We start from the raw sequence: 21,389 nt of genomic DNA, 5'->3' as shown, positions 1-21,389 counted from the left end.
GAGATCAGCCTGCCTCTGCCTAGAGTGCTGGGATTAAAGGTGTGCCTCACCATGCCTGTCAAGGATGCTCACTTTTAATACACACATATAATTTCTCTGAGACAGAGTCTCATACAGTTCAATTTGGTAGCCTTTCTCTAGCATGGGTTCAATTCCCAGCACCCAACACACTGGGTGTGGTGGCACACACCTGTCATCCCAGGAGGCGAGAGTGAGTCAAAAGTTCAAGGTTGGGGGTGGGAGATGGCCCCGTGGTCAGGAGTGTTCTTGTTGCTCTTGCAGAGAGCCTGGGTTCAGTTTCTAGCACCCACATGGTGGCTCCAAACCATTCGTAACTCCAGTTCCAGAGAATCTGACTCTTTGGACCTCTGCAGGAACCACCATACTGCAGACAAAACACTCATACATATAAAATAATAATGTAAAAAAATTCAAGGTCATCGTTTTCTGTATAGCCCTTTCTATGCCATTCTGGGCTCACGGGGAGCTGGGTTCCCCATGTATGCGGTGGTTTGCAACTGCTTGTAACTCTAGTTCCAGGAGATCCAGCACCCTCTCTGTCCTTCCCACACTACACTTATGCATACAGACACAAATACACATTTAAAAGGCTTGAAAAGAGGAATGTGCTGTCTTTTGGTTTACTAGAAAGCATTTCAGCTGCTGCTGGTGCTGCTGGCAGCACTTGGGAGGCAGAGGCAAGCAGATCTCTGTGAGTTCAAGGCCAGCCTGGTCTACTGAGCAAGTTCCAGAACAGCCAAGGCTACACAGAGAAACCCTGACTCAAAAAGAAGAAGGGAGGGAGGGAGGAAAGGAAGCATTTCGTCTCATTTGTCCAGTGGTTGGTTAGAGAGACATAACACTACTATGGATTTCTTTAGAGAGAATGTTAGAAGGGGCAATTTATTCAGTAATAGTTTGTTTACGTGTCCATCTACCCCCACTTTCCATTTCTGCCCTTTCTTGGAAAGGGTCAGCATTGATTTGTCCTCAGGACTCCTAGCTTGGCCCTGGTTCTCCATTGGCATTGAGGAGCTAGTATCCTGGAGCAGATATCCTGACTGATGGGGACAGAGCCCAGCTTTCCCATCAGCAGTCCGGGCTTCCTGCCCTGTGCAGAGCCCACAGCCTCTCCTAGGGAAAAAAAAATTCCTAACCTCCTTCCGACTATGGAGATGCAGACTCCCTGAGCAGTCCACCCCCTGCTCTAGTCTTCTCATGTAAACCAAACCCTGCCTCCCAGGCCGGCTCTCTGGCTCAGATCCCCATCCCTAGCTCTCTCTGGTTCTTTTGTGTCTTAGGCTGAAGGCAGCCCACAGCGCCCCTGGGCTCTAAGCCGCACACCTTGTCAGGGCCGGCAGAAGGAACCCTTTGCCCCACCCTGCGCTGTCCACCGGCTGTGGGCTCCAGCTCCCCGAGCAGCAGTTCTCACTCTGAAAACAGTGCTACCCTGCAATGTCCCCATGGCTCCTGCAGTGTCCCCATGGCTCCTGCAATGTCCCCATGGCTCCTGCAGTGTCCCCATGGCTCCTGCAGTGTCCCCATGGCTCCTGCAGTGTCCCCATGGCTCCTGCAGTGTCCCCGGCATCTCTCCCCTGTTCACCCCCTGCCTTCCACCACACCTAAGAAACCGACTTCCCCTGGAGCTAGGCAGAGGCTGATGTTCTTAAGATTTGACCACAGGTTTGGAAGCTAAGATCCATCTCCCAGGTTTCCAGTGGCCTTGGGGGGAGATGTCTGGACTGGAAGAAGGGTATCTGGGTTGACAGAGCACAAAGCCCTGAGTTCAAGCCCCAGCCACAGCAGTACTCACTGGAAGGGTGGAGGCAGGAGGATCGGAAGTTCACATTCCTCCTCCAGCCTGCAGTATAGGAGACCCAGAATCAAAAACACAAACAGCAAAAAACAAAACTTGGGAGGTGAAATCTACTGATTTAATTTCTTTCTGTCCTGAGAAATTTTCTCTTTAAATGTTTTTTCATTCCCCTCTCTCCCTGTCTCACCGATTCTCTCTCTATCTCTCTCTCCCTGGCTCACCGATTCTCTCTCTCTCTATCTCTCTCTGTCTGTCTCACCAATTCATTCTCTCTCTCTCTCTCTCTCTCTCTCTCTCTCTCTCTCTCTCTCTCTCTCTCTCTCTCTCTCTGTCTGTCTCACCGATTCTCTCTCTCTCTCTCTCTGTCTATCTCTCTCAGCTCTGACCCACAGTCTCCCACCCTCTGGTCCTCCTCTCCCCTTTCTTTTTTTAAGTTTTTTTTCTTTTAACTTTCAAGGTCATTCCGGACTCCTGATGCCGCCAGTCCCTTAGTGAGACACAAGCGCCATTGGCGTCCGTGGCCTCTGTTTCCTTGGCAACCCAGTAACCATTAATTTTCAATTAAAGGAGACAAAAAGCTGGATGACAGCTCCGGGTCTGCTGAAGATGTCAAGAATCTGTATTAATATACAGCAAGAGAGTATAATTGTGTGTCCATCTTCCAGAGCGGCGAAAAATGGAGGGATAATTACCGGCTCGAAAGCCACTCTGTAATTTAGTTCTTACTGTCACCACAGCCCTACACATTAGCATAAATTAAAAGCGGGGTTTATTGTTATCAAAGTGCATTGATATAGCCAGACCCGCTTTCTTCCTTTTAACTGTTTGTTGTGGTTGAAGGGACTCTCTAGTTCTCGCTGGGGTCTCCCTGGGAGAGGAAGGGGAAGCTCCAGGGCTGGACCTGGGAGGTCATAACCGCTTTTCTTTCCTGCCGTCGTTGGGTCCCCTGGGTGGGAGACCAGTGGGGAGATAGCGTCCCCGAGGAGTGCTGTGAGTGATGGACAGGTGTGCTGGTTTCCACTTCATCTTCAACTACCGGGGCTTTGTTATCTTGGTTCTTTCTCAAGGGCGCCACGGCCCCATCTCAGCTCTGTCTCCAGTTCCGCCAGCCCTTCGTGGGGGTGGGGGTAGGGGGCACAATCAGAACACGTAATTCGCCCTCAAGGTCAAGCTGGTAAAGGGATGGGTCTCTCCCTTTCTGGACGCCAGAGGATGGGACCTTCTTCATTTCCTGGTCCAGGGGATTTTTCAGCTAAAGTAGAGATACCCCAAGCTCCTTTGGGGCCACCCAGAGCCCCAGTTCCCCATACAGAGCTCTCTGGAGCCCCCCCCCTGCTTTGGTCATACTTCCCTGTGGCCTTGGGTCTTGTCACCCTGTAGCCTGGCCTCAGAGGAGTCAAAGTGCCTTGAAGTATCTCCAGAGTGCCAGTGACAGCCACAGGGACCCAAGCATTTCCGTGAACAGAGATGTGATGTGGGGGTTTTCTTGTATTCTATCCAGAGAGAGCTGTCCTTCAGAGGGGAATTTAGTGTAATTACCCTTAAGGGAGAGATCCTTACACAGCCAGTCACAACACTGACCTCCTAGCTGAGGTTTGACAGCAAAATTACAGGCTGTGTACTCAACACAGGGGCATCCTCCCTTTTTGGGGGGTGGGGGGAGGAAGGAGGAGGAGGCACAGGAGACACGGATGCTTTGAAAAGAAAAGTGCTGGCTTCCAGCTGCCAGGCACGAGGGTTCTCCCTGGCATTGCATCGGCAGGGCAGAGAGAAGGAGCCCTGAGGTCCCAGGCACTCCATTGCTGGAGAGGAGGGGTTGGGGCCGCAGTCCAGCCCTACAAAAGCCTTCGCTGAGGTCTGCAATTCTGTGATCCCAGCTTCAGTTCATCTTATTCCAGGCCAAGTTTTAGAGCACTAGGAATTACTTGATAAAATACTTGTCTCCCAAACACATGTGCCCCTCGGTCCTTCCCGTGGGGCTGGAATGTTCTTGTACCTCAGTGAGAACACATTCGAGGCCTGTAAACATCACCTGTGTGGCCTGGTTAGTGCTCATAGGTTATTGTGCTGCAGTTCCAAATTTAGCATGCACTTATCTCTAAGATTCATGCTGGTCTCTCACACAGCAGGACACTAAGGACAAACAGCAGACAACTTTTCCCAAGGACTGCAGAAAAATCTTGATGGACTTTGGAACCCCATAAGGAGTGGCGGAAAGTCCCCAAATCTTAATGTAGCTGCAGCTTCAGAAAGCTGATGGGTCTAAACTCCTCAAATGGCAGCCCTCTCTGCCTCTGCCCTACCTCCGCCCAACACAGGAGCTCTGTGCCTTGAAGTCTGTTCCACTGGTTGATAGCATTGACTTCTTGGATTTCCTCCTGAGTGTGACAGAAGGCCCATTGTTCTGGAATCCCCAACCCTCCTTGTGAATCCCACAAAGCCAGTCTGGACTTTTTCCAATGAGAGGGTCCTTCCAGGGCCTGCAGACAACTTAGCTGTTCCCCACCTCCTCCAGTTTTGGAACGTGGCGGACAAACTCCTCATCTTCCATCCTTCTGAGAGGAGCTTCGAGTACAAGGGGCCCAGCTGGGAAACCCCGTGTTTAGTAAGCACCTGCCATGTCTCGCTCACAGACCCCGCCTCCCATGTTCCTTCCTTCCATCTTCCCACCCAGGGAGGAGATGGTACACTGCTCCCACTCACTAGACCAGGGAGCTTCGAATCGCTGGTCCAGGTCACGTGGTTAGCGAAGGCAGGGCTGTGGTGCTTCTGGTCTAGACTCGTGGGTGCCGTCATGTTGGAACTGTGTCAGGAGTTCCCTGTCTCCCTGTCTTCAGAGCTTACGTCCTTGCTGCCTGGAAGGGACAAAGGATTCTGGGGAAAAGCTGGTCTGAGTCTCAACCCCCCCCCCCCCCCCACTGCCTGAAGGTTCACCAACCCCTGAAGGTTCACCAACCCGTGTCCACCTCAGCAAGGATGTGGACAGTGCCGTGGCTCTTCCTGCCCATGAGACCTGTTCCAGGGCTCTGTGGGGCACTCGTCATCCATCCCAGCATCAGACTTTAAAGATACATCGACCAAACTCACCATCATGCATGTAGTGTTGCATGTGTGTGGTATGCATACATACTAGTGTAGATGTGGTAGCCCAAGGTCAACAACAGGTATGTTTTGTCAGTTACTGATCACCCTTATTACATTAATCATACTATTGTGTGTGTGCATGTGTGTACAGCTTGCACACATATGTCAGAGGACATTTTGCCAGAGTTTTTTTTTTTCTTCCACCATGTAGGTCCTGGTGATTGAACTCAGGTAGTGGGTGACAAGTGTCTTTTCCCCCTGAGCCACCTTGTGGCCTTCCCACCTTTACTTTTTTGAGACAGGGTCTGTCGATGAACCTGTTGGTTGGGCAAGGTGGGCTGGTCAGTAAACCTCAGTGATCTTCCTGTCTCCACCTGCCCCCCCACCCTCCCCGCCTCCCCCCCCCAGGTCAGGCTTTCACACCGGCTCTAGGCATCTTAACTCTGGTCCTCCAGCTTGTGTGCCAGACACGCTACTGACTGAGCCGGGTCTTAGCTCCTTCGTGTGGGATTTCCGCCCCCATGCCACCATCAGGTCCTTCCGGGACCCTTCCCTTCCAAAGGCTGCAGCTGACTAAGAGCCTCTTTTAGACTCCTACTACCGTTAGCCCAGGAGGGCCCACGGATACAGCCTGGCTCATTTCCCTCCCCCAGGATTCAGGCGGTTTACCTGGGCAGGAGTTCACACCCAGGAGTCCGAGGGTGCCCTTGGGAGGCCCCCGCCCTGGCCTCCAAGTGGCTCCCCTCCCCAGAGTGGCCACACAGAGCATGCCTCTTAAACAAACACTTCTCCTTGCTGTTTATCTCCCTGGCCTTTAAACAAACTCTTTCAAAGGTTTCTGCTGATAGGGGGAGATTTGCTGAAAACCATTCCTTGCTTAAAAGCCCTGGGTTTACGCTGCCGGGTGGGGGTTGTGGGCCTTCAGGCCTGGCGTTTCTCAGCCTCGGGACCACATGTTTATCCTCTGGGCCTTGATAGAGGAGCAGCAGAGACTAATCTTTATGGAAAAGAAAATAATAAAAGCAGGAAAGGGGAGGGGGGAGACCGGGGAAGGTTTGGTTCTTGTCACAGACTCCCAGAGGCTGTGGCAGGTTGGGGCGTGGCAGTGCCCACCGCTCTGCTGTGGGGGTGGGGCACAGTGCCAGGGTGGGTGGGGCCCCCTGGACTTCGGACCCGAAGGCAGGTGAGCCTCCTCCTGGCCTCCCATCCCCTACAGAGGCCAGAGCAGAGCGGGCCTCTCCCAGGTGCATTGGGCAGGGGTAGGGGTGGGGGTGGGGGAAGGGGTGGGGCCTGACAGCAGTCACATGTTCCTAGCTGTTTGTCCTCTGCCTTCAGTCTGAATTCTGGAAGCACCATGGTGAGGCTTTTAAGGAGTCCTTAGCGCTCTTGCCGATCTTGTTCAAAGTCATTCACTTAATTCAGTGGTTCTCAACTTGTGGGTCACGGCCCCTTGGGATTGAACGGCCCTTTCTCAGGGGTGACTGAGAGCATCGGGAAATACAGATATTTACATTGCGATTCATAACAGCAGCAAAATTACAGTCATGAAGAAGAATGAAAATGATTTTATGGTTGGGGTCACCACAACACAAGGAGCTGTGTTAAAGGCTGGAAGCGTTAGGAAGGTTGAGAGCCATCGACGCGATTCCTATAATGCGGCAGATGCGGGGGGGGGGCACACTGGGAATGAGCTTCACGTCACACCTGGGGAAACAAAGGCACAGAAAAATCACTGGGCCACACCCCTGAGGTTTGGGCTCACTTGGGATGAAGCGTGGGTGTAAAATTCCAAAGTGACTCTTCCCTGGTCGGGAGCTGTGTGGGAAGGGGCCTGTCTCCCTAGCTCGCCCAGAGATCCAGTGTCAGTTCCATAGTGTCCCCCGTTCACTGAGCACACCAGGGTGGTTGCTTTTGTTTTACTTCTTTTGGGCCTCATGTACACAAGGCTGTCCCCAGTCTCTATATGTAGATGGGAGGACTTTTTTGTTTTAAAGATTTGGTTTTTCTATTATGTTATGTGTGTATGATTCTGTGCATGTGAGTATACGTGCAGGAGGAGACCAGAGGCATCAGATCCTAAATGCCAGGACTATAGGCTTGTACCACCATGCATTACTAAATGCCAGGACATAGGCTTATACCACCATGCATTACTAAATGCCAGGACTATAGGCTTGTACCACCATGCGTTACTAAATGCCAGGACTTTAGGCTTGTACCACTATGCATTACTAAATGCCAGGACTTTAGGCTTGTACCACCATGCGTTACTAAATGCCAGGACTATAGGCTTGTATCACCATGCATTACTAAAAGCATGGAAGATAAAATAGTGGGGCCTCTTAGAATCTGAGGTTTATGCTTTTTGTTTTTGCTTTTTTTTGGAGACAGCATCCGTCTATATAGCCCTGGCTATCCTGCAGCTAGCTACATAGACCAGGTTGGCCTCCAACTCACAGAGCTCCCACTGGACTTCGGCCTTTGTGCTGGGATTGAAGCTGTGTGCGCCGTGGCTGGCTTCAATCTAAGGGTGGTGAAGGAAGCAACAGAGGGTTTGGAAAGCTGCCTCGGCCTCTGGGAGCACTGACTGCTCCTCTGGAGGACCCGCACAGTGGCTCACGACTGTCTGTAACTCCAGGATCAGGTGGTGCACATGGGCACACGCAGGGGCACACATACACATACGGATACAATAGAAATAACTAAATAAAAAGAAGAACTCGTAATGGACTCCTATGGCTGGAGCCTAACTGGTGATCTTCACTCTTTCTCTCATAACCCACCTCCAAAGCCTCAAGGCAGTCAGTCACGTGAGCACCTGAGGTGAGAAAAGAGGAGCTTACTTGCCTGGCAAATGCAAAGTCTCAGGCCGAGCCCCAGCAATGCATAAAACTGGGTTTGGTGGTGCAGGCCTATAATCCCAACAGTTGGGAAACGGATCACAAGTTCAAGGTCACCCATAGCCGCCAGAGATGTGGGGGAGGGAGGGGGGAGTGCTGAGACAAGCCGGAACCTCTGGACCCATGCCGTCTCCAGGATCCACTTAGATGCAGAGGCAGCGTTTGAACAACTAAGTGTACTTCTGACACCTGTCCTTTTTGCCTTTGTCGGTTGAAGAAGACTCTGGGATTCAGAAAGGCCAAGTGACTTACTTGGCTGCTTCACGATGGCCCGGGAAGTGGGCGGGACTTCAGGTGGTGTGGGCTCCTGGGCTCCTAGGTGCCGAGTTTGTCTGGAACTCTCAAGGACAGAGGCTCAGGCCAGGTGTCTCGCTGACTTCCGCCTATGCCTTGTTTGTTTGTGAAGTTGCTGCCGTGGCAGGTAGGGCTGGAAGAGAGGGCCAGTAGGAATTTCCACTGCTCCCACCAGCCGGAGCTCAAGCAGGAGGCCACTCCTTCCTCATGTTGACACGCCTGGGGCCACACCCCTCAAGTTAGCACAAGCTGACATTCCCCTCCCCCACCCTCCCGCTCCTGCCAAATACCTTTCCCCTCCAGAAAGCACCTTTCACCACCTGAGCTACCCCCGGAAGGAATAGCGAGGGTAGGTTGAGGGCAGAAAGAGGTGAGGTGGGGAGGGGGGCAGTCCAGGTTAGGGGAGGGCTGTGCGAGTAGCTGTTGCCCACCTGGCTCCTTTACAGAGAAACATCCGGTTTCCAAAACTTTCCCTTCCTGCTAGCGACTCTTGCTGTAAGATTCATGACCCACATCAAGGTAAACACGCCTGGCCACGGCCTCCAAAGCGACCCTTTCCAGGGAAAAGTCTTGGCAGCTGGCCCCTTTGTGTGCTCTTTGATTCGTTCAATAATTCCCTGGGTGTTCCTAGGAGACTATCCCTGCCCCTCCTGCTGGGATAGCTCACTGTTTGGCTAGCCACTGGCCGAGCGTTGGGCTCTGTGGGTAGCGATACCTACCCTGACTGTTGGACTGGCATTTAATTATGCTGCTAGCTCTATTTTGTCCCCATCCACAGGAAAAAGTTGGGGGACCTTGCCTAGGTTGATAATGGGGGGCAGACCTTCAGGCAGGTGCTGTCAGTCTGTTCAGTTTGGTGATGGAGCTGAGGACCCTAGGAAGCTGGCCAGGTGCTCACTCAGGACACCAGACCTTGGGGCGGAATGTTCTCCAGGGTCTCTACATAGGCTTGAGTTATTAGAAGACAGAGGGGCTCAAGGATGCCAGGGACCCAGCAATTGTCTAGGTGAGTGTCTTAGTACAGCCCTGGGGATATAGCTCAGGTCCAGTTCTTGACACTGTATTAACCAGGTTTAGTGGGGGGCACACTTGTCATCCCAGCACTCCAGAGGCTGGAGCAGGAGGATCATGGGTTCAAGGTTAGTCAGGGCTACCTAATGAGTTCAAGTCTAGCCTGGGTGGTTTAGTGAGCCTGGACTGCTCCCTTTAAAAACCAAACCAGGGGCTAGATTCATGTATCTCAGGTATGGATACCCACAGAGCTCAGAGCTTGGACAGTGGCTAGCCAAACAGTCTGAAGGTGTCTCAGCAGGGACTGTACAAGAAGTTGGAGGCGGGGGTGGGGTGGGCAGGTGGGAGGGTGGAGCACTCAAGATGTCCCTTGGAAGGGTCAGCAAGCACGAGGACCTGAGTGTGGATACCCAGCACTCGTATTAAAAGCCTGGCACTACAGCACATGACTACAGTCCCAGAGCCGGGGAGGCAGAGTTACAGACGGGTGGATCCTGGAGCTCATGGCCAGTCAGTCTAGAACAATATGTAAGCTCCTGGTTCAGCGAGAGATCTTCCCCATCTCTCTAAGTACAAACCTAGTACTTAGGAGGTAGAGACGGGAGGATCAGGAGTTCAAGGCCAGATCCAGCTGCCTAGGGAGTTCCAGGTCAGCCTCAGCCATGAGAGACCCTGTCTCGAAAAATAACACAGAGGGCTGGAGATAGCTCAGTGGCTATAGGAAGACTATCCTTATTGGTGAGCTCTGGGTTTGATTGAGAGGCCCTGTCTCAACGAATACGGTGGAAGAATGATGAGGGCATGACTCCTCACATTGAGCCTCCATACATGTGCACATACATGCAAAATAATGCATGGATTCGTGTGCACATATGCACACCACACCCACATAAAGAAAAATCAGCAATGAAACAGTGGATTGGGGATGTGACTCAGTTGACAGAGTTCTTGTCTAGCATACAAGAGGCCCTGGGTTTGACTGACACAACCCTATGAAGGGGGCATGGTGGTACACTGCTTTAATCCTTCAAGTGGGCGGTAGAGACAAGAGGATCAGAAGTTCAGTGTCATGGTGAGTTCAAGGTCAGCCTGGACTATGTGGCACCCGGTTTCAACACCACCCATACACCCCAAGTATCCCCACATAACTCAGAAGAATATATCCTACTTTTGGCTTTTGGCTTGGCCTATAGGATGCACCATTGTTTTCAAGCTCAGTTCTAGGTCACTCCTCCATGGAGCCATTCCTCAGATCCCCCTCAGGCCATTGTCCTTCCTCTGTCTGCTCACAACCCCACTCTCTTCATTTCTTCGGCTCAGCTGGTGCAGCCCTTCCTCCTCACGGAGGCTGAGGCCGGCCTAACTCCCAAGCACCTCGCCCTCAACACCGGGTTACTCCCGAGGCCTCTCTGGCCACACAGGTGGAGGGCCTGCTGGGGTGTGAATAGATAGGGTACTGACTTCAGTAGAGCAGTTACTTAAGACAGGGGAGGGCCACAGGGCCCTCAGAGTCTAGAGATGAGGGTCACCTCAGTCCCTAGCAGGCCTCCACGTCAGCACCAAGAAGATGGACAGCAGAAAGGGACCAGAGGACAAGAAGCCTGGGCCCTGGACCCGTCAAGGACTTGACTCCTGAGCCTTGGGTGAGCTCAGCCTTGGCTTTCCACAGCCTCCAACACTTTGAGGGTTGTTGACACAATTAGATCTGCAAGTGCTTAGCGCTCAGCCTAATTGCTTAAAAGCCACTTGAGGATCTAGCTGACCTAGTCGAGCCCGGTGTGGGTAGGAAAAGGGGGGTGGCCCTGGACACATTGCTGCACACCTAGGACCTTCCTCAGTGACCAGCACTGGGGTGACTTTGGGGGAATGTCAAGAAGAGGGCTGGATGGCCCTCAGGTGGACAGAGTCACTATAACCTATGTCTGTCCCCAGTCCTCCCATCAGGAAACCCACCCCCTAACTTTAGACCCCTTCTCATGCAAACCCAGCATCCTTCAGGTGGTAGACCAGATGTGTCTCCAACTGCCAAGGTTCAGAGCTGGAGAGTAGCCAAGCCAGAGTGAAGCTCGTCAGCCAGCACTCACGCACGCACGCACGCACGCACTCATATATATTATATATGGGTTCTGTGGTGTGCGAGGCTGAATTCAGGATGTGTCCACGCATGCTGGGTAAGAGCTCTACCACTGGGTTATATGCCCAGCCTTTGATGTTCTGAGAGCATACAAGGTCTCTCTGTAGCCTGGGCTGACTGACCTTGAACTTGGGATCCGTCTACCTCTGCCTTCCAAGTGCTTTGGCTACAGGTGTGTGCTCCCGTGCCCAGCAGGAAACACATGTTAATTTAAACTTTTTAATTCTAACTTTAATTATGTGCATGTTTCTGTCTGTGTAGGGTATGTGCATGAGAGCACAAGGCTTCTCAGAGGCTACAAGAAGGCATCAGGTCCCCTGGGGCTGGGGACACTGGCAGTTGTGAGCCTCTCGACAGTAACAGCCAGTGCTCTGAAGGACACTTTAAAAAGACGTTGATATTACGTGTTTTTGTTAGTGTGGGCAGTACCCATGGGGTGAATGTGCCGTGTGTGGCGGTCAGAGGACAACTTTTGGGAGCAAGTTCTCTCCTTCCACCATGTAGGTCCCCAGGATCCAACTCAAGCCTTCAGCCTTGGCAGCGAATGCCTTTACCCACTGAGCCATCTCGCCAGCCTGCAAACACATTTTTTTAAAGGGCTTCGATGCTGGTATAGACCAGCCTGGAGGCAGGGACAGGAGTGGAAGCAAAGAGAACAGCTGGGAGCTGTTGTGACGGCCAGGTAAGAGGCATAGTGTCTAGAGTCCTGAGAGCCAGCCGGGTTCCAGCTAGCGTGGCCCAGCTCACCCAGCTAGCGTGGCCCAGCTCACCCGTCAGTGGGCGGGCTGTTGTCCAGGGACGACTGCAGGGGGTTTGATGCCTCAGCGCTTGTCATAGGAGGACTTGTGCATTGGTAATGTCCCTCTGCCTAGAGTGTCCCTATCCACAGCACTGCAGAAAGCAGGCAAAGGTGACAAATGCTTGTCATCCCAGAACTCAGGAGGTAGGGGTAGGAGAATCAAGAAACCAGGGTCATCCTGGACTATACTGAGCTGGAGGCTAGCCTGGGCTAAACAAGACCTTGTCACAAAACAGTGCAAAAGCTGCAGGCGAGAAGGAAGGAAGAGGCTCGAGGCTCAGGGGCTGTGTCTCCCTGTCTGGACCTGGGTAGAACTCTCAGCCTTAGGAGGGATTCCCGCCGGTCTACCAGGATAGGACCCGTTTTATTTAAGTTTGTTAACTTGATTTATCACTGTTAAATATTTAGACATACGGAACGTGAACCCCCACTTGTACTTTTGCCCCATCCAGGGATGAGTGGAAAACATCTGAAGGCTGCGATCATTCCTTCTCTGCCTTGTTCACCCCACTCTGGGCCCCTGGGTCTGGGTGATTCCCCTCAGTCTGGAAGGAGAATCAGATCCCAGCCTGGCAGTAACAGATGTTCGCTCTGTATGCCGCAGGAAAGGCTGGACTGTCACAGGTCTTTGATAGGTGTGGCCTGGCCCAAGACAGGGTGGCAACTGACCCTAATCCCAAAAAGCAGGGGCTTGAAGATATCATGGTTGGGAGCCCCGCTTAGCTCTGGGGGATTTGCTGTTGTTCAGCTACTGGTGTGTCCTGTCAATCAAGATGATGTGTATAACCCATTGTCCTCCCACTCAGTCGGCTGGGGAACACAGGGTCTGCATGCCCTCCCTCTCAGGCAGCTGGGGGACTCAGAGTCTGCATTCAAGGACTTCTAGAAAGCATTGATTATTGCTAACTCATAAAATGGCCCATTGGAAAATTACATTTCGTTTATTTATGTGGTTTTCTCCTTCCTTATATGGGTCTGTGGGATTGAACGCAGGCTGTGGAGTTTGGCTGCAGATGCCTTTATTAGTTGAATCATCTTGAAGGCCCCTGGGAGGAACATGTAAGTCAGGTTAAGGGACAGCGCAGCCAGGGGGACAATGCGGGAGCCTGCAGGACACCTGGCTTAGGAGAAGGGCCAGAAGTTAAAGCTTAGGGTGGGCTACCGGAGACCCTGTGTCAGAACCGAAAGTTCCTGGGCCAGTGAGGTGGCCGAAGGAGGGCGCTTGCTGCACAAGCCTGACGCGTTTGGTTCCACGTAGAGGCGGAAGGAGGAAATGTCGCACGTTAGTCCTCTGACCGCCATGTGCACCCTGCACATAATAATTAAAACAAAATTTAACCACAAGAGTGAACATGGTGGCGCATGCCTTTAATCTCAGCTCTCTGCAGGCAGAGGCAGGAAGGTCTCTGAGTTCCATGCCAGCCTGGTCTGCAGAGCAAGTTCCAGGACAGCCAGGGCCACACATGGAAACCCTGTCTTGAAAAGCAATAGATAAATAAGTAAATAAAGATCAAAATCAAACGACAAAGTAAGTCCAGCTAAGGGGTTCCTAGCACTCCATGGGTGTGGCAGGAGTTGGCTGTGGCACCGTATTGTCTCAGGGCTGTGTGTGGCCTTGGGTAACTAACTCACCCTGATCTGTTTCTTCATGTTCCATCCGTCATCTCCAGGCACCATGGCCCAACTCTCTCCTGATGATTCATTCTTCGCTTCCTTTCTTTTTTAAAATTTCTTTTTCTTTCTCGTGTGTGTGCGCGTGCGTGCGCGCGAGCGTGTGTGTGTGTGTGTGTGTGTGTGTGTGTGTGTGTGTGTGTACAGTGCCAAGGCCAGAAGTGACCACTCCCTGCAGCTGGAGTTACAGGAGGCTGTAAGCCAATGTGGCTGCTGGGAACCCAATCCAGGTCCTCCTGAGGATCAACCGCTGCTTTTGACCTCTGCATTACCTCTCCAACCGACCTCTTGCTGACCCTTTGGTACTTGTGAAACAAGATCTGCAGCTGGGGCTGGCCTCAGACAAACCACACAGCCTTGAATTCGTGGGCATCCTCCTGCCTCTGCCTCCTGAGTGCTGAGGCTATGGGCCTGGACCACCATACCCTGCTCATTTGATGATGCAATGAGACCCGGGGCTTTCACGCATGCTAAGCAGCCTTCCTCAGCAGCACCTTGAAAATAGGATTTCCATGAGCAGCCTGGGCAGGCCTCAAACTCGAGGTTCCCCGCCTCAGACTTAAGGGGTAATGTGTGTGAGCCACCACACCAGAGAGTAGTTTGAGGGTGGAAATAAGAGTCATTCAAAGACCCATAGCAAAGCCTGGCATACAAGGGAAGCTACAAGATTGATGTTAAACGCTGCTGGACCATAGTAGCCCTGGAGGTTGCCCAAGATCCGCTGTCATCCTTCTTGGCCTTTGGCCTAGATTATGGCCATGCCGTGACAATTCAGCACACACCTGTAATCTCAGTGCTTGGGGTTGGGTTATCTTAGAGTTTTAAAGTATTTATTATTTGTGTGTGCTTGGAGATCAGAGGACAAATTTGTGGCATCAGTTCACTCTTTCCACCTGTACATGGGCCCCAGGAATTGAAGTCCTGTCATTAGGCTTGTGTAGCTAGTACTTTTATTGGCTGAGCCATCTTGCCAGTGGTCTTAGTTTTACTTATAATGCTATGATAAACCCCATAAGCAAAGGTAACATGGTGAGGCAATGATTTGTTTCAGCTACGGTTTGCAGTCCGTTATGAAGGGGAGTCAGGGCAGGAACCCAGAGACAGGGACTGAAGCAGAGGCCTTGGAGGACGCTGCCCCCTGGCCTGTGTGTGCCCTACTCAACTCTTTTCTTTTGATGTGCTTACTTATTTTCTTGTTTTTTATTCATCTCTCACATATCACATCCCAGCTCCTCCTCCCCTCCCCCCAGTCTCTACTCCCCACTTCCCTCCTCCCCCAGATCCGCCCCCCCTCTGTCTCTACTCAGAAAAAAGAAGGCCTCACAGGGACATCAGCCGAACACCACATGATACACTGCTGTAAGACCAGACACACACCATCACATCAAGACTGGATAGGGGACCCAGGAGGAGGAAAAGGGTCCCCATAAGTAGGCAAAAGAGTGAGTGATACCCCCTGCTCCCACTGTTAGGAATCCCATAAGAACACCAGGCTAGGGCCAGGCGGTGGTGCACACGCCTTTAATCCCAGCACTCGGGAGGCAGAGGCAGGCGGATCTCTGTGAGTTTGAGGCCAGCCTGGTCTACAGAGTGAGTTCCAGGACAGCCTCCAAAACAATACAGAGAAACCCTGCCTTGAAAAGCCAAAAAAAAAAAAAAAAAAAAAAAAAAAAAGAGAGAAAGAAAAGAAAGAAAGAAAGAAAGAAAGAACACCAGGCTACTCAGCCATAATGTATATGCAGAGGACCTAGGTCAGTCTGTAGACATCTGACCTAGGTCCTCAACTCATTTCTTATAGAACCCAAGACCACCTGCCCAGGGGTGGCACCACCCACAGTGGTCTGGACCCTCCCACATCAACAATCAATCAAGAAAATGTCCTACAGACTTGCCTACGAGCTAATCTGCTGGGGCATTTTCTCGGTTGAGGTTCCTTTTTCTCAAATGACCCCAGTCTTTGCCAAGTTGACAAAACCTAACCACTACACCAGCCCTATTTATTTATTTGAGAGAGTGTGTGTGTATTTGTGTATGTATGTGTGTGTTTGTGTGTTATGTGTGTGTTTTTGTGTGTATTTGTGTATCTATGTGTGTTTGTGTGTGTATGTGTGTGTATATGTGTGTATTTGTGTATCTATGTGTGTTTGTGTGTTTGTATATGTGTGTATATGTGTTTGTGTGTGTATGTGTGTGTATATGTATATGTATATGTATGTGTATGTTTGTGTGTGTATATGTGTATGTGTGTGTATGTTTGTGTATCTATATTTGTATTTGTGTGTATGTGTGTGTTTGTATGTGTGTTTGTGTGTATGTGTCGTGTGTGCATTTGCACATGCCATGAGTGCACATGTGGAAATCAGAGGACAACTTAAAGGAGTTAGTTCTCTGCTTCTGCAGTGTGGGTTTAGGGGATCAAACTCAGGTTGCCAGTCTTAGGGGGAAGAGCTTTTCCCTGTGGTGTCATCTGATGGCCCTGTTTGTTCTTTTGGGACAGGCTGGGCCTAAACACTGGGCAGGGCTAGTAAACCTGCTTCAGACTCCTGCATACTGTGATTACAGATGATGTCCACTAACTGACAACCCTGCCAACCACAGGACTTTAGAGGCTGTGGCAGGAAGAGTCTGAGTTCTAGACCAGCCCAAGCAACATCATGGAACCATATCCAAAGCATAAGGAGTGTGGCTGGATGTAGCAATGCATACCTATGTCTTAACACTTGGAGGGTGAAGTCAAGAGAATCAGAAGTTCAAGACCAGCCTTGGCCACATAGCAGGTGAGGTGGTGGTTTGAATGAGAGTGGCCCCTAGGTTCATATTTGAATCTTAGTCATCATTTGGTGGACTGTCTGGAAGGATCAGGAGGTGTGGCCTTGTTGGAGTAGGTGTGGCCTTATTGGAGGAGCAGTGTCTCTGGGAGTTGGCTTTGAGGTTTCAAAAGCCCACACCTGGTCCAGTGACTCAGCCTTTGGATCAGGCTGTAGAGCTCTCGGCTTCTGCTCCAGTGCTATGCCTGTCTGCTTCCCGCCATGATAATGGACCAACTATCCGAAACCATAAGTGGGCTCCCAAGTAAATGCTTTCTTCTTCTTCTTTTTTTTTTTTTTTGAGACAGGCACTTGTTCTGTAGACCCGGCTGGCCTCGAATTCAGAGATCTGCCTGCCTGCGCCACCACCACCTGACTGTAAATGCTTTCTTTATCAGAGTGGTCTTGGTCATGGCATTTCTTCACATCAATAGACCAGCTACTAACATACCTTCATTACATAAGACCTTCTTTCAAACAACCAAAAACAAAACAAAAAACTAAGAGGGGATGTAGCTGAGGATGCCTCAGACTCTACACTGGGTCCTTAGCACCACAAAAAATAGTAAGTAACCAAGAGTCATGGTGCACATCTTTAATGCCAGCACTCTGGAGACAGAGGCAGGCAGATCTCCGAATTCAAGGCTAGCCCGGTCTACATTGCAAGTTCCAGGACAGCCTGGGCTACATAGGGAGACCCTGTGTCAAAGCGTTAAATAGGGGGACTTAGAGGGGTGGTTCAGTAGTTAAGAGCTCAAACTGTACGTGCAGACGCATGAGTTCTATTCCCAGTACCATCGGGGGTGGGACTGGTGGTAAGTGTGTTCATAAGCTGTAACTCCAGCACTAGGGGTCTGGCATTGTCTGGCCTCTCCAGGCATCTGAACTCACATAAAGAAAATTTCCTCCCCAGCCCAACATAATTAAAACTCAAATAAATCTTTTAAAAAATCAGTAGCTCACCAATATGTATGCTCCTAAGGGTGATGCTGAGGTGTGTGTGGGGGGAGGGGTGTTTCAAGTACCCATCAACTGCTTCGCAAGACCCATGTCCACACACTTAGTCTAAATAGCTTCCTTCTCTGCAGTCTTTCTTGGGGTGCACTCCTAACCACACCCTCTTCCGATGCCTACTTTCCTCTCCACCCTGCTCCAAACCCACACCTTGCTCTGCCCCCTCCCTCCCTGAAGCCCCCACCTCCTGCCTACGATAAATCTGTAACTCCAGGGCGTCTGTGTGTGTATGGGGAGGGGCTTGGGGGGAGCCTGGTAGAAACCTGCAGCAAAGCAAACCAACCTCAGCTAATGAAAACGGTGATAAATCTCTGTCTATCAGGTTTGTTGTAAGCACAAACATTGCCAAACAAGGGTGCAGCTGGCCTGCAGGCTCTCCTCCCTTCCGTGTGCAGAACTTTAAATGGGAATGGTTGCTTTATACATCTGTTTACTGCTGGGATGCAGAAGGAAGGACAGAGCCCGGGGTCTTAGCTAGGAAACGGGAAGCACGCCAGGTGAGAGTCCTCCATCCCCTAGATCTGAGCACAGCCTGCCTGGCCAGTCCCCAGCCTCCTCTGCCCCTGTCCTGGCCAGTTCTCTCTGAAACTGTCCACTGGGTGCAGATACAGGGGACAAGATGTTAGCCCTGCCCCAGGCAACTGTTATTCAAGCTTCCACAGTGGAGTCTCAGCTTGCCCCGAAATATGCACTCCTGGCCAGTAGAACCGTTTCTTCAACTTTTCTAAGTTCTCTGCCCTTCTAGAACTTTTAATTCTTTCCACTCATCCCTCAGAAGTACCCTAAAACCCAGCTGCCCCAGGAAGTCCCCACATGGTCATTATGAGCCTCCCTGGTGACATTCCAATAACACCAGCCCCTCAAGCCCACTCAGGCACTGGGAAACAAGTACTGGGCCTCAGACAGCTCGGCCAGGCCTCACTACCCAGGTGAGTCTATGTCAAATTCTTACTCTGTTTAAAAAAAAAGTGGGGGGGGGCAAGCAGGCCAGGTGAATGGCTCGGGGCTTAAGACTTTGTTGCCAAGGCTGACTCATGGAGTTTGAGTCCCAGGACTTATATGGTAGGAGAAAACTGACTTCTACCACATAAATTCAGGCTTCCTCTGGCCTTCACATGTGTGCCCCAGCTATCATGTGTGTTTGTGTGTGTGTGTGTGTGTGTGAGCACATGCATGTGAGGCTGCACACATCATAGAAAACAAATATGTATTTATATATTATTTATGTGTGCACGTGCCCCGGGAGTCCAGAACAGGGCTTTGGATCCCCTGCAGCTAGAGTTATAGTTGTAAACAGCCTAAAGTGAGTGCTGGGAACTGAACTCGGGTTCTCTGGAAGAGCAGCGAGTGCTCTTAACCCCTGAGCCATCTCCTCAGCTCCATATATTTATTTATTTATTTATTGGTTTTCCAAGACAGGGTTTCTCTGTAGCTTTGGAGGCTGGCCTGGAACCCACTCTGTAGACCAGGCTGGCCTCAAACTCACAGAGATCCACCTGCCTCTGCCTCCCAAGTGCTGGGATTAAAGGCGTGCGCCACCACCACCACCCGGCCACATAATTTTTTACAAAGAGAAAGCTGCCACCTCTGGCCCAGCAAAGGAGCACAGCCCACAAGCTCCCGTTCATCAGCTCTGCCTCTGGGTGCCAGCCTGTGAATCCCCCTCTGCTCTGAGATGAGGGGGTGTGCACACACATATACATTAAAAATTAAACAAAAAGAAGAAGAAATGAAAGGTAAGAAAGGAGGGGGAGGGAAGGATACTGGAAAGAAATAAAATCTATTTATTGTTTAGTTTTATTGAGGTCCGAGCTGGCCTTGAACTCACAGAGGTCCTTCTGACTCGCCGTTCCAAGTGCTGAGATTAAAGGTGTGTGCCACCATGCCTAGTCTCTGCCCTTCAAATGAGGTTGCTATGAGATACGAAGGGACAAGGCATCCCAACAGGATCAGGGGACATTCATGTTGCTTCTCCTGCCTCCCAGCTTCACCAGCTGGCCCACTTTCCTGCAGGTGTTTTGTTTGTTTGGAGGGGAGTTTGTTTTGTTTTGTTTTTGGCAGGGTCTCACTCTGTAGACCTGGCTGGCTTGGAACTCACTCTGTAGACCAGGATGCTCTCAAACTCACAGAGATCCTCCTGCCTCAGCCTTCCAAGTACTGTGTTTGTATGTGTCACCACGCCCGAATTTATTTATTTCTTCTTCCCGCATATATTACATCCCAACTGAAGTTTCCCTCCCTTCCCTCCTCCTGGTTCCCCCTCCCAAACCGACATCCACTCTTCCTCTGATCCCCTCAGAAAAGAGCAGGCTTCCCGGGGAGATCAACCAAACATGGCATAACAAGTTACAATAAGACCAGGCACAAACCCTCATGTCAAGGCTGGACAAGATAACCGGGCTTATTTATTTTTTTAAAATAGAACCTTATACTGTAGTCTGGGTAGCCGGGAGTTTATGGCAATGTCCTGATTCAGCCTCCTGAGTGCCGGATTATAGGCCGGTCACCATGGCACACACATGACACTGGCTTTTCTTACCCTGATCAGTCTGCCCAGGTCTGTGCTAGCTGGGCTTGTCAGTTTGACACAGCTAGAGTCATTTGGAAAGAGGGATTCTCAACTGAGAAAGTTCCTGTTGTCAAGCCGGTGGGGCACTGCCTTGATTAATGTGGGGACCAGCCTACCATGGGCGGTGCCACTCCTAGGCAGGTGGCCCTGGGTTGTATTAAAAAAATAGGGCGAGCAACCAGTGGGCGGCGTTCCTTCACGACCTCTGCATCAGCTCCTGCCTCCAGTGGCCTAGAGACCTGCTCCAATTTCCTTCAGTGACACACTGTGATGTGGAAATGTAAGATAAATAAACCCTTGCTTTGTGGAGTTGGAGTCTTGCCTTAGAAACCCTAAGACACCAGGAGGACCAGCTTCCTGCCACAGCCACCCATGGGGAGTGACCCTCATAGTAAGACTATGACCTAAGCAGAGATGATGGAAAATCCTGACTTAACGGATAAAGCCCAGAGTGGCCATGTGTGTTGCCTGGAATCACACAGCAAATTTTAATAAAGCTCAGCCACTAGGATCTGGAAATGGTAACCCCTTCTTGTAATCCTAGTACACAGGTGGCCAAGACAGGACTATGAGGTTAAGGCTAACTTGGGCTTCATAGCAAGTTCCAGGCCAGCCTAGGCTACGTGGTGAGACTCTCTCAAAAAACAAAACAAAACAAAAACAAAAAGAAAGAAGACAAAACCCATGTATTGTGTATACAGTGTTCTGCCTGCATGTATGCCTGCAGGCCAGATTGAGGGCACCAGATCATAGATGGTTATACTCCACCATGTGGGTGCTGGGAATTGAACTCAGGTCCTTCAGAAGAGCATAGCCAGTGCTCTTAACCTCTGAGCCATCTCTCAGCCTGGTACAGAAGAGTTCTTAGAGTCCAAGGGGCTTAAGGACATGATTAACTGGGTAAGCATATTTGCTTGTAAGCATGAAGACCTGAGTTCAAATCCTTAGCACACGTACAAAAAGCTGGGAGTAGTTGTATGTTCCTGTAACCCCAGATGGTGTGTGTGTGTTAGTGTGTGTGAGTGTGTATGTGAGTGTGTGTGTGAGAGTGTTGTGAGTGTGTGTGTGTGTGGTGGGGGCAGGTGGGTCACTGGGGCTTGTTGCTTGTCAGTCTAGCTCAAGGTTTAGTGAAAGAATAGAGCCAAGAGTGATGGAGCAGGACACAGGGCTTCCTTCTCAGGCATCAAGTACACACACACACACACACACACACACACACACACACACACACACACACGCGCGCGCGCGCGCGCACACGCACATATACTACAATACACACACGCATACACC

At 51.0% G+C, this 21,389-nt stretch overlaps 1 long non-coding RNA gene across 2 annotated transcripts; it reads right to left on the bottom strand.

Moving 5' to 3' along the window:
* Positions 1–6,450: 6,450 nt before the first annotated feature.
* On the bottom strand, positions 6,451–8,731 carry LOC110341281. Of its 2 annotated transcripts, XR_002383161.2 has the most exons (3): positions 8,526–8,731; positions 8,053–8,227; positions 6,451–6,604 (listed from the first exon to the last, which is right to left on the bottom strand). It is a non-coding gene; the product is annotated as an uncharacterized LOC110341281 (long non-coding RNA). The 2 variants fall into 2 exon arrangements; XR_005870179.1 differs by lacking the exon at positions 8,526–8,731 and having other exon boundaries at positions 8,053–8,301.
* Positions 8,732–21,389: the final 12,658 nt, after the last annotated feature.

The sequence above is a fragment of the Mesocricetus auratus genome, unplaced genomic scaffold (genome assembly GCF_017639785.1).
Source record: "Mesocricetus auratus isolate SY011 unplaced genomic scaffold, BCM_Maur_2.0 Super-Scaffold_100021, whole genome shotgun sequence".
Classification (NCBI taxonomy): Eukaryota; Metazoa; Chordata; class Mammalia; order Rodentia; family Cricetidae; genus Mesocricetus; species Mesocricetus auratus.
Note: the sequence above shows the minus strand (reverse complement) of the source record. Positions and strands in the feature narration are given on the sequence as shown.